General features: G+C 38.1%; 1 long non-coding RNA gene across 1 annotated transcript; it reads left to right on the forward strand.

The window, feature by feature from the left end:
- The first annotated feature begins 415 nt into the window (after positions 1-415).
- Positions 416-1,173, forward strand: LOC137242621 (uncharacterized). Its single transcript, XR_010950309.1, has 2 exons — positions 416-579; positions 649-1,173. It is a non-coding gene; the product is annotated as an uncharacterized lncRNA (long non-coding RNA).
- Positions 1,174-8,110: the final 6,937 nt, after the last annotated feature.

Here is an 8,110-nt window from a genome sequence, read left to right on the forward strand (position 1 = left end):
GGTAATGAATTATCGCACTTTTTCGATTTTTCGAAATTTTCGATATCGAAAAAGTGGGCGTGTTTGTAGTCCGATATCGTTCATTTTAAATAGCGATCTGAGATGAGTGGCCAGGAACCTACATACCAAATTTCATCAAGATACCTCAAAATTTACTCAAGTTATCGTGTTAACAGACAGACGGACGGACGGATGGACGGACATGGCTCAATCAAATTTTTTTTCGATACTGATGATTTTGATATATGGAAGTCTATATCTATCTCGATTCCTTTATACCTGTACAACCAACCGTTATCCAATCAAAGTTAATATACTCTGTGAGCTCTGCTCAACTGAGTATAAAAAAATCAAGCACCACTGTATATAAATAGCGCCCACAACACTGTTCTTGCTTTAGCTATTTTATACTTAACGAGAAGCGCAATACGTCAGGTACTAAAATGAATTTCAACAATCCTATCGTGATCCTGGTTATCGTACTAAGCGGTCTTTTGACCCATATAAATTCCGAAACTGAAGATTATTTGGTATATTTATATTTGAGAGGAGCATATCTTTGCGGTGGTTCTTTAGTCAGTATGCAAATAGTGATCACAGCTGCGGTATGCGTGAGCAATTTAAACACAAATTTTATATACGTTGCAGGCAGTGCAGGATATTTGTGCGAACCATCTCGCAAAGTGTGGGATATATCTTATCCAATTAATTGTTTACATGAAAGAAGTTATAATAGGATAAAATATAATATAGCTGCAATTGAACTGGATGAACCTTTTGAAAATGCTGATGGAATGAGGCCAATACCACTTTGCCAAAATGCACTTTCGGTGGGCACAAAGATGAAAATTAGACATAAGACGAGAAGATCAATGAGTTTTGGACCCTATGACTATCGACTTGTAACACAATACGTAACAATAGTAGCACCACATGAATGTGAAGATTACCCGGAAGGAAAAAGTATGTATTGTGGCAAAGATGACGCAGAGTATTGTAGAGGAACTGCTGGACAACCAGGCGTCGTGAATGGACAACTTTGTGCGGTGGGAATAGATTCGGGGGACGATAAACTGAAACTTTATATAAATGTAACTGATCCAGATATTCTGAGTTTCATACAAATTCTGATGGATTAATAAAAATATGAAAGATGTTTTTTTTTTTAAATAAGTGTTAAGTGAATTATTACTCTATATCGGCTGAACGCTCCATTTCAAAATTATTTCATAAACGTCTCAGCTCACGTCAAAATATATTGAATTTAAACTGATATAGGTCGTTTTGGAATAAAATACTATATATGTGACCCGGTCTATGAAAAGGTGGCTGATGACGAAAAAAAAACAGCTGTTAACAGCTGTTTCTCGCAATTTCTTTTTGAGTCATAAGCCACCTTTTCATAGACCGGGTCACATATATATACATAAAAGACTGAAGGGAGGTTCCATGAGAAAGTGAACTTTGGTGCAAGAAAAATGTAATTTTTTAAAATAAAATGTGCATTTAACTTTTTCAATAAGATTGAAATAGTATGTTCTATCATACGACTTCTTGTATTTTTTGCTGGTATCATTTGGTGTACTTGTTGGTCCGTGTATTATATTTGCGTTTCATGGTTTGGTACACCTTATAGGTGTTTGCGTTCTTTTGGTGTGCTCTCTGTTTGAACATTTTTAGTAAATTTTATATCCTTACTAGCAGACCCGGCAGACGTTGTTCTGCCCTAAATTTGGCTTATATACATACATTTTAATAAGCTTTTTCCATCTAACTCTAACCCATCTAACCCCTAACCAAACTAATTCTATAGTCACCCCTGGTCCACCTTTATGGCGATATCTCGAAAAGGCGTCCGCCTATAGAACTAAGGCCCACTCCCTTTTAGAATACTCATTAATACCTTTCATTTGATACCCATATCGTACTAGCAAATTCTAGAGTCACCCCTGGTCCACCTTTATGGCAATATCTCGAAAAGGCGTCCACCTATAGAACTAAGGCCCACTCCCTTTTAGAATACTCATTAATACCTTTCATTTGATACCCATATCGTACAAACAAATTCTAGAGTCGCCCCTGGTCCACCTTTATGGCGATTTCTCGAAAAGGCGTCCACCTATAGAACTAAGGCCCACACCCTTTTAAAATACTCATTAACACCTTTCATTTGATACCCATATCGTACAAACAATTTCTAGAGTCGCCCCTGGTCCACGTTTATGGCGATATCTCGAAAAGGCGTCCACCTATAGAACTAAGGCCCACTCCCTTTTAAAATACTCATTAACACCTTTCATTTAATACCCATATCGTACAAACAACTTCTAGAGTCAGCCCTGGTCCACCTTTATGGCGATATCCCAAAATGGCGTCCACCCATAGAACTATGGCCTACTCCATCTTAAAATATTCTTTAATACCTACCATTTGATACACATGTCATACAAACACATTCCAGGGTTACCCTAGGTTCATTTTCCTACATGGTGATTTTCCCTTATTTTGTCTCCATAGCTCTCAGTTGAGTATGTAATGTTCGGCTACACCCGAACTTAGCCTTCCTTACTTGTTCCTAATCCTTTTATTCACTCCTCCCTCCGTCTTTTTCGCTTCATCTATTTCCATCTTCGTCTCTGTCTATCTCTATCTCAGTCTCCTCCTTCTCTCTGTTCTCTTCTCTCAAGTTCTTCTCATTCTTCTTCATCCCTTATTGCCTGTCCCAGAGGGTGCACAGTGTTTCGTGTAGAAGAAGCTAGCTGGACAAAATTATTTTCTGATATTTTCAGTTTCATATGTATTCATTTATTACAAGTATAATATTTTTTCAGCCATATATGCTTTTTTCTTATTTTTTCTAAAATTTTACTTCTTTTTACTTTACTTTACTAATTACTGATCAAGGAAAAAGTTATAGCGTAAGTTTTCTTTTATAATTATGTAACCATTCATTATCGTCACTGTCATTCGATGAGTCACTTGTGGTATAGTCATGAACATCATTACTGTGAAACCTTGAAACAACTGGGATATTTATTGACTCCTCAACATTATCGGAGGACAGTAAATGTAAGACTTCTGAAGTCAGGTTTTTAAATTTTTTCTTGGGTATCTCCCTTAAGCTGTTAACTAAGGGATCCGATATTTGTATTGTATTGTGTTTTGTATTTTATTAAGCATTTTCTATATGCATACTTATTTACCTAAGACTACAATATTACATTAAATTATTTCAAATTACTGTGCAGCATAGGAACTGTAAACACTGCTTTACCTAAGTCGTGCCCAGTGGGGTAGGCCTAAATGCAACCTCGCCACAGTCAGTACTTTCAACCGCTTTAGAACTGCAGCTAACTTAAGATATACTGTCAACCATATATGTTTTAAGAACTGCAGCTAACATAAGATATATCCTGTCTACACTTTGAAAAAGACGCAACGCGTCGTATTGAAATTAAATTAAATAGATTACCATCCAAATATACTTTTACAGTCTTTACAGAACATATTCATAAGATCTCTATTCGTGACTACACGCGACTGCTTTTGTGTGTTATCATCCCTGAATCGTCTCAAATCTTTGTTAGGGGCTTCTTGTGCTTCTTCAGAAAGTTGACCAATTAGCAAAATTGCTGATTTTATAAGATTTTATGAACTGTAGCAGGCATATAAAACCACGGATAGAGATCTATGTATAGTTTTTTAGTCTCACTCGCAAATATCTCAAATCTTTGGATATTGATATTATACCCAGATGCTAATGCGCGAAGGAGAGTATTGAATCTTTTGATGAGCGTTACATCCAATCCCTCAGCACTAGCCTCAGAATTTTCGAAAAACCTTCGAGCAGTATTACCATCATTCGTATTGCCGAACCCCGGTTTTGGTTGATCTAGTATCAATCCAAGTTCACTTTTAAATTTATTATGGATTTCGTTGCAACGTTGTTTAACACTCTCTTTATCTGCCTCATTCCTAAGTTGCAATTTTTTTACTTCGAAGCGATAACTTATGTGAAGCAAGCATTCAAAACATCTTATCCAAGCATGAGTAGAAAGTAGACAAGCCAAAACCAAGATTATCTCGGCTAGGCATAAAAACCCGTGTCTCATCATTCATATCTTGTCATGTTGTGATTTACAGAAACCTCGCATTCTTCAAGAAAGTACTTTGTTGGCAACAAAGCATTTACCTCCTCTAAAACTTTGTTCGTTTCAGAAACAATAAAATCTTTTGTTTTCTTAGAGAAAATAAATTTAATTGGACGACAATACATCGTAGAAGAAGGTCGAGGGTTCTGCCAAACAATGTTAAACTTTTTGTCCTGTAACTGAAGAGGCACGAAAGAAAATATAAACAAAAGCTCATCAGTGTCAGCACTGCATGTGAATTTTTGCTTATATGTACTATGACCAGAACTTCCATCGCAACCCCACTTGCTGATTAAAGTAAATGACACAGATGTAGGTAACAAACTAACAAGAACTTCTTGATTCGCTAAAATTGAACGTTCAACAGTTTTATCTAATACGGCTTGAACTTTAATTTCAGGACTTGTTTCACCCACATCAATCTCATTTGGGTAGCATTCTGCCTTAGCTTTTCTTAAACTATAAAATGATGGATAAACCTTATGGCCTTGATACTCCACTTCCGAGTCGATTTGTACCTATGAGTCGTCGATTTGCTGTCTACATAGTATGCCAAAGCTTCTACACTGCTCAAGCATCTTGCACCTTGCTTACATGTTACCATGTTAGTCATTTTTTGTGTGGGTTTTTGTGAAGTTTTTATAATATTAGTAATATTCCTTTTGCCGGACATCCGCGTTGATAATTCTGCCGCATAAACTAACTCATCAGCACTTCTGGATTGCAGTAGGTCGTTCAATCGACGACGTCTGGTCTTTTGACTGGAAAGCAGAAACTCCTTCTGTGGTCTTCCGGATCCAGGGTTACTTGAAGACGAAGCTGGTTGCTCTGATGGCAACCTTGAATCCATCGTAATTGTAAACTTGAAATCTGTTCTCGAAAGCCACTCCGAGTTTTTATTACAAAATCGCTCCCAATGTCTTCCAGAGCTGTTCCATTTCTCATCGATGTTGGACGAATATTTTGAAATTTGTTGACTTGAATTTCTTAACGAATGCTCAGCTACTTCTCTTAAATCAGCCTTAAGTAAAATACAACTCAATAACTCCTTATTTCTCAATTTTTTCGAAAATTTCAACCAAATTTCAAAAACTCCATTCTTGGTATAGTTAATACTAAATCTACAAAAAAAAAAAATTAAAAATAGATGTGCAAAGAATTCGCAATGGTTTTTTTTTCGACTATTAGAAAATACTTGGGACTATAACATATGTAACATTTGGCGCGGGTACACGCGGGTACATATAACTTTTCCCTTTCTAAAATTAAAAATGTAGGTAAAAAGTACCTTTTCTTCCTAATAACGGAATGTTAAATATATTAAAAATAATATAATTACGAAAGGATTACTATTAAAAAATTCAACTTACCTTCGAGCTTAGAATCCATCACAAAAATTATGTAAAAGTGTTTAATTAAAAGTATTATGAAAAGTAATATTCAACACTATTTTTGTAAATTAATCAACGCAAATTACGGCCACTCCTGCTTACTTACTTCAATTACTCAAGATATAATAAGCGAAAAAAACAAATGTGTGCAAAAATCCCGTTATTTTGTTGTTTTCTTTCATTTTCCATTACAATATTCTTGGAATAAAAACTTTGTTTTTGTCCAGCTAGCTTGTTCTACACGGAACACTGTGCGATGATCACGCCAACACCTCTCCGCCTTGCTTCAGCATTGCTGAAATTAGAGATAATAAAAGCTTTGCTCTCTTTTTTAACAAGTACACGGGATCTAGGCCTACCTGCCTCCCCACGCACCAAGGTGTTGAATTTTCCAGTCCTTAATCCAGAAATCTTTCTGCCGTTACTACTCAGCCACGGCTCCTGTACAAGGACTATATCCACTCCACCTTTTTCAAGGCAGATCAACAAATTTGCGGAATCCGCATTAGAGTGCTGAAGATTGATTTGACGGATTTCCATCAAAATCGCTCTTCTTCCGCACTCCACACTTGGCGGATTCGTGTTAGTCTTTTCCATTCTAAAAAGTCCCCCCACAAGGCCGCTATCCGGAGCCGATAGTGTAGTCGCCCTTCAACGGTCTCGTGGTTATCTATGCTACGCAGGGAGGCCTCGCGAGGGTTGGCGCAATACCTTATAGGTAATGCGTTAAGAGCCAGACCGGACGCAAAGCGGTCAACCGCACCTACACCACCAACTTAACTGCAATGGAGCCGGAACGTACCTTGAGGCCCGCCACGTTTTTAACGGGACGTGGGCAGGTGCAGCATTAGCCTACCAGCCATTTCGGTAGGGTTTTACCCCGACCTACTAAGGTGGCAGAATACCGCACCTACCAGCCCAAAGTCGTCAAGTCAAAAATCGAAGTCCTTAATCAAAAGCCCTAACAATCTAGTTCGTCACCATTGTGTACTGATCTTGATAGTCCTCCCTCCCATGAGCTTGGCACAATGACTCAGGGGTGCGGGTTTTATCGAGTTGTCCTCTCTAGATCCGCCATTATCAGTAGAAGCAGGGGCACCTCGTGCAGGACGTGATAACTAATCACGCGTGACAGTTCGTCACTATGGCCGGTCTAAAACTGATAACGGTTCCTCACCCAGAGCCTGGAACCACGTATGATATCCAAGCCAAGTATCTTAGCCCCCTTCAAGATGATGTTACTAAGTTACAAAAATCATCCGGAAATGATATTCGTTTAGATCCTTGATCGACTGCAAATTATCCATTCCCAATTTCGAGTAACTATCGCGAGAATACTTCAGCTGATCGATCGTTCTGGAACTGGATACGCATATTTGTAGTCAACTTCAATGTATGTACGTGTTGCCAGAATATTTAATATTTCAGGCAGGCATTTATTTCATCCGCAGGTGTTGATCGAGAAATTACAGGTAATGTTTGCTTAAAATCTCTCGCAAGCAATACCAATGCATTACCGAATGGTTGAACAATTTTCGCAAATCTCGCAACGTTCTACGAGTATCAAGCGCCTCAAGCGATTTTTTATGTGCCATTGTTCACTCATCCCAAATAATAATTTTACATTTTTGTAATACCTTTCCCATACCGGATGCTCTTGAAATATTTCAATCATTGATTTTCACAAATGTCCTTGATCTAAAAAATTTCAACCAGGTGGCAACCCTAAAAAGGTTTTGCAATTAGGGCTACTACGTATCTTCGAAGATATACATGTTATTCTATAACACGTTTATTCTAATAATTTACCCAATCTAAATTTTTTAATAAGGTGGCAACTCAAATTTTTATTTCGCTAAAAATGATCATGGGACTACGGGGAGCAATACGTAATAGGAATAATTTTAATCGGTTAAGTAGTTCTGGAGTTTTGAAGCCTGTAACAAACTCACACAACATTTTCATATATATAGATATGTGCTTACGAGTACAAAAGCGCTGGCCAACCTATTATGAGGAGCTTGCCATGGTTGATCCCCATCGGTGCGGGCACCTCTTCACTTTGGTATTGGGTGGTGTCCCACAACAACGAGTGGAACACTCCTCCCATAGTTGTAGGCAATATGGGGCTTTCCTCATAGTTCGTCTCATCTTGGGATCTCCGCAGAAATGCCAATGTACTACTTAACAGTAAAATGCCAGATACGCAACGTTTCAGTTGTTTCATGCATTATACTTTGCCAATTCTATAGTTTTGACCTACATCAGCCCCGTTCCATACGCCACCTTTTATTTTTTGTCATTTATAGTAATCGTCGCTATAGCAGCTATCTGTCGTTAATGTGATGGCTTATCCGAAATTCATAACACATTACAATGCATCTACGCCGTTTCGCTTCGTATAGGGCGGCGGGATGTCGGTAACCAAGTACTGTCAGCCTCCTAGTCAAGGGTGTACCGTGCCTATTGGATTATTTGCAGCCTGTATTTGAACAGAGCATTGCCCAGACCGCTTGGAGAAGTAACGATGTCGTTACCACAGCAAGGAGAGCAGCTAAGGCGGAAGGT

Source organism: Eurosta solidaginis, chromosome 2, assembly GCF_040869045.1.
Source record: "Eurosta solidaginis isolate ZX-2024a chromosome 2, ASM4086904v1, whole genome shotgun sequence".
In the NCBI taxonomy this organism is placed as follows: domain Eukaryota; kingdom Metazoa; phylum Arthropoda; class Insecta; order Diptera; family Tephritidae; genus Eurosta; species Eurosta solidaginis.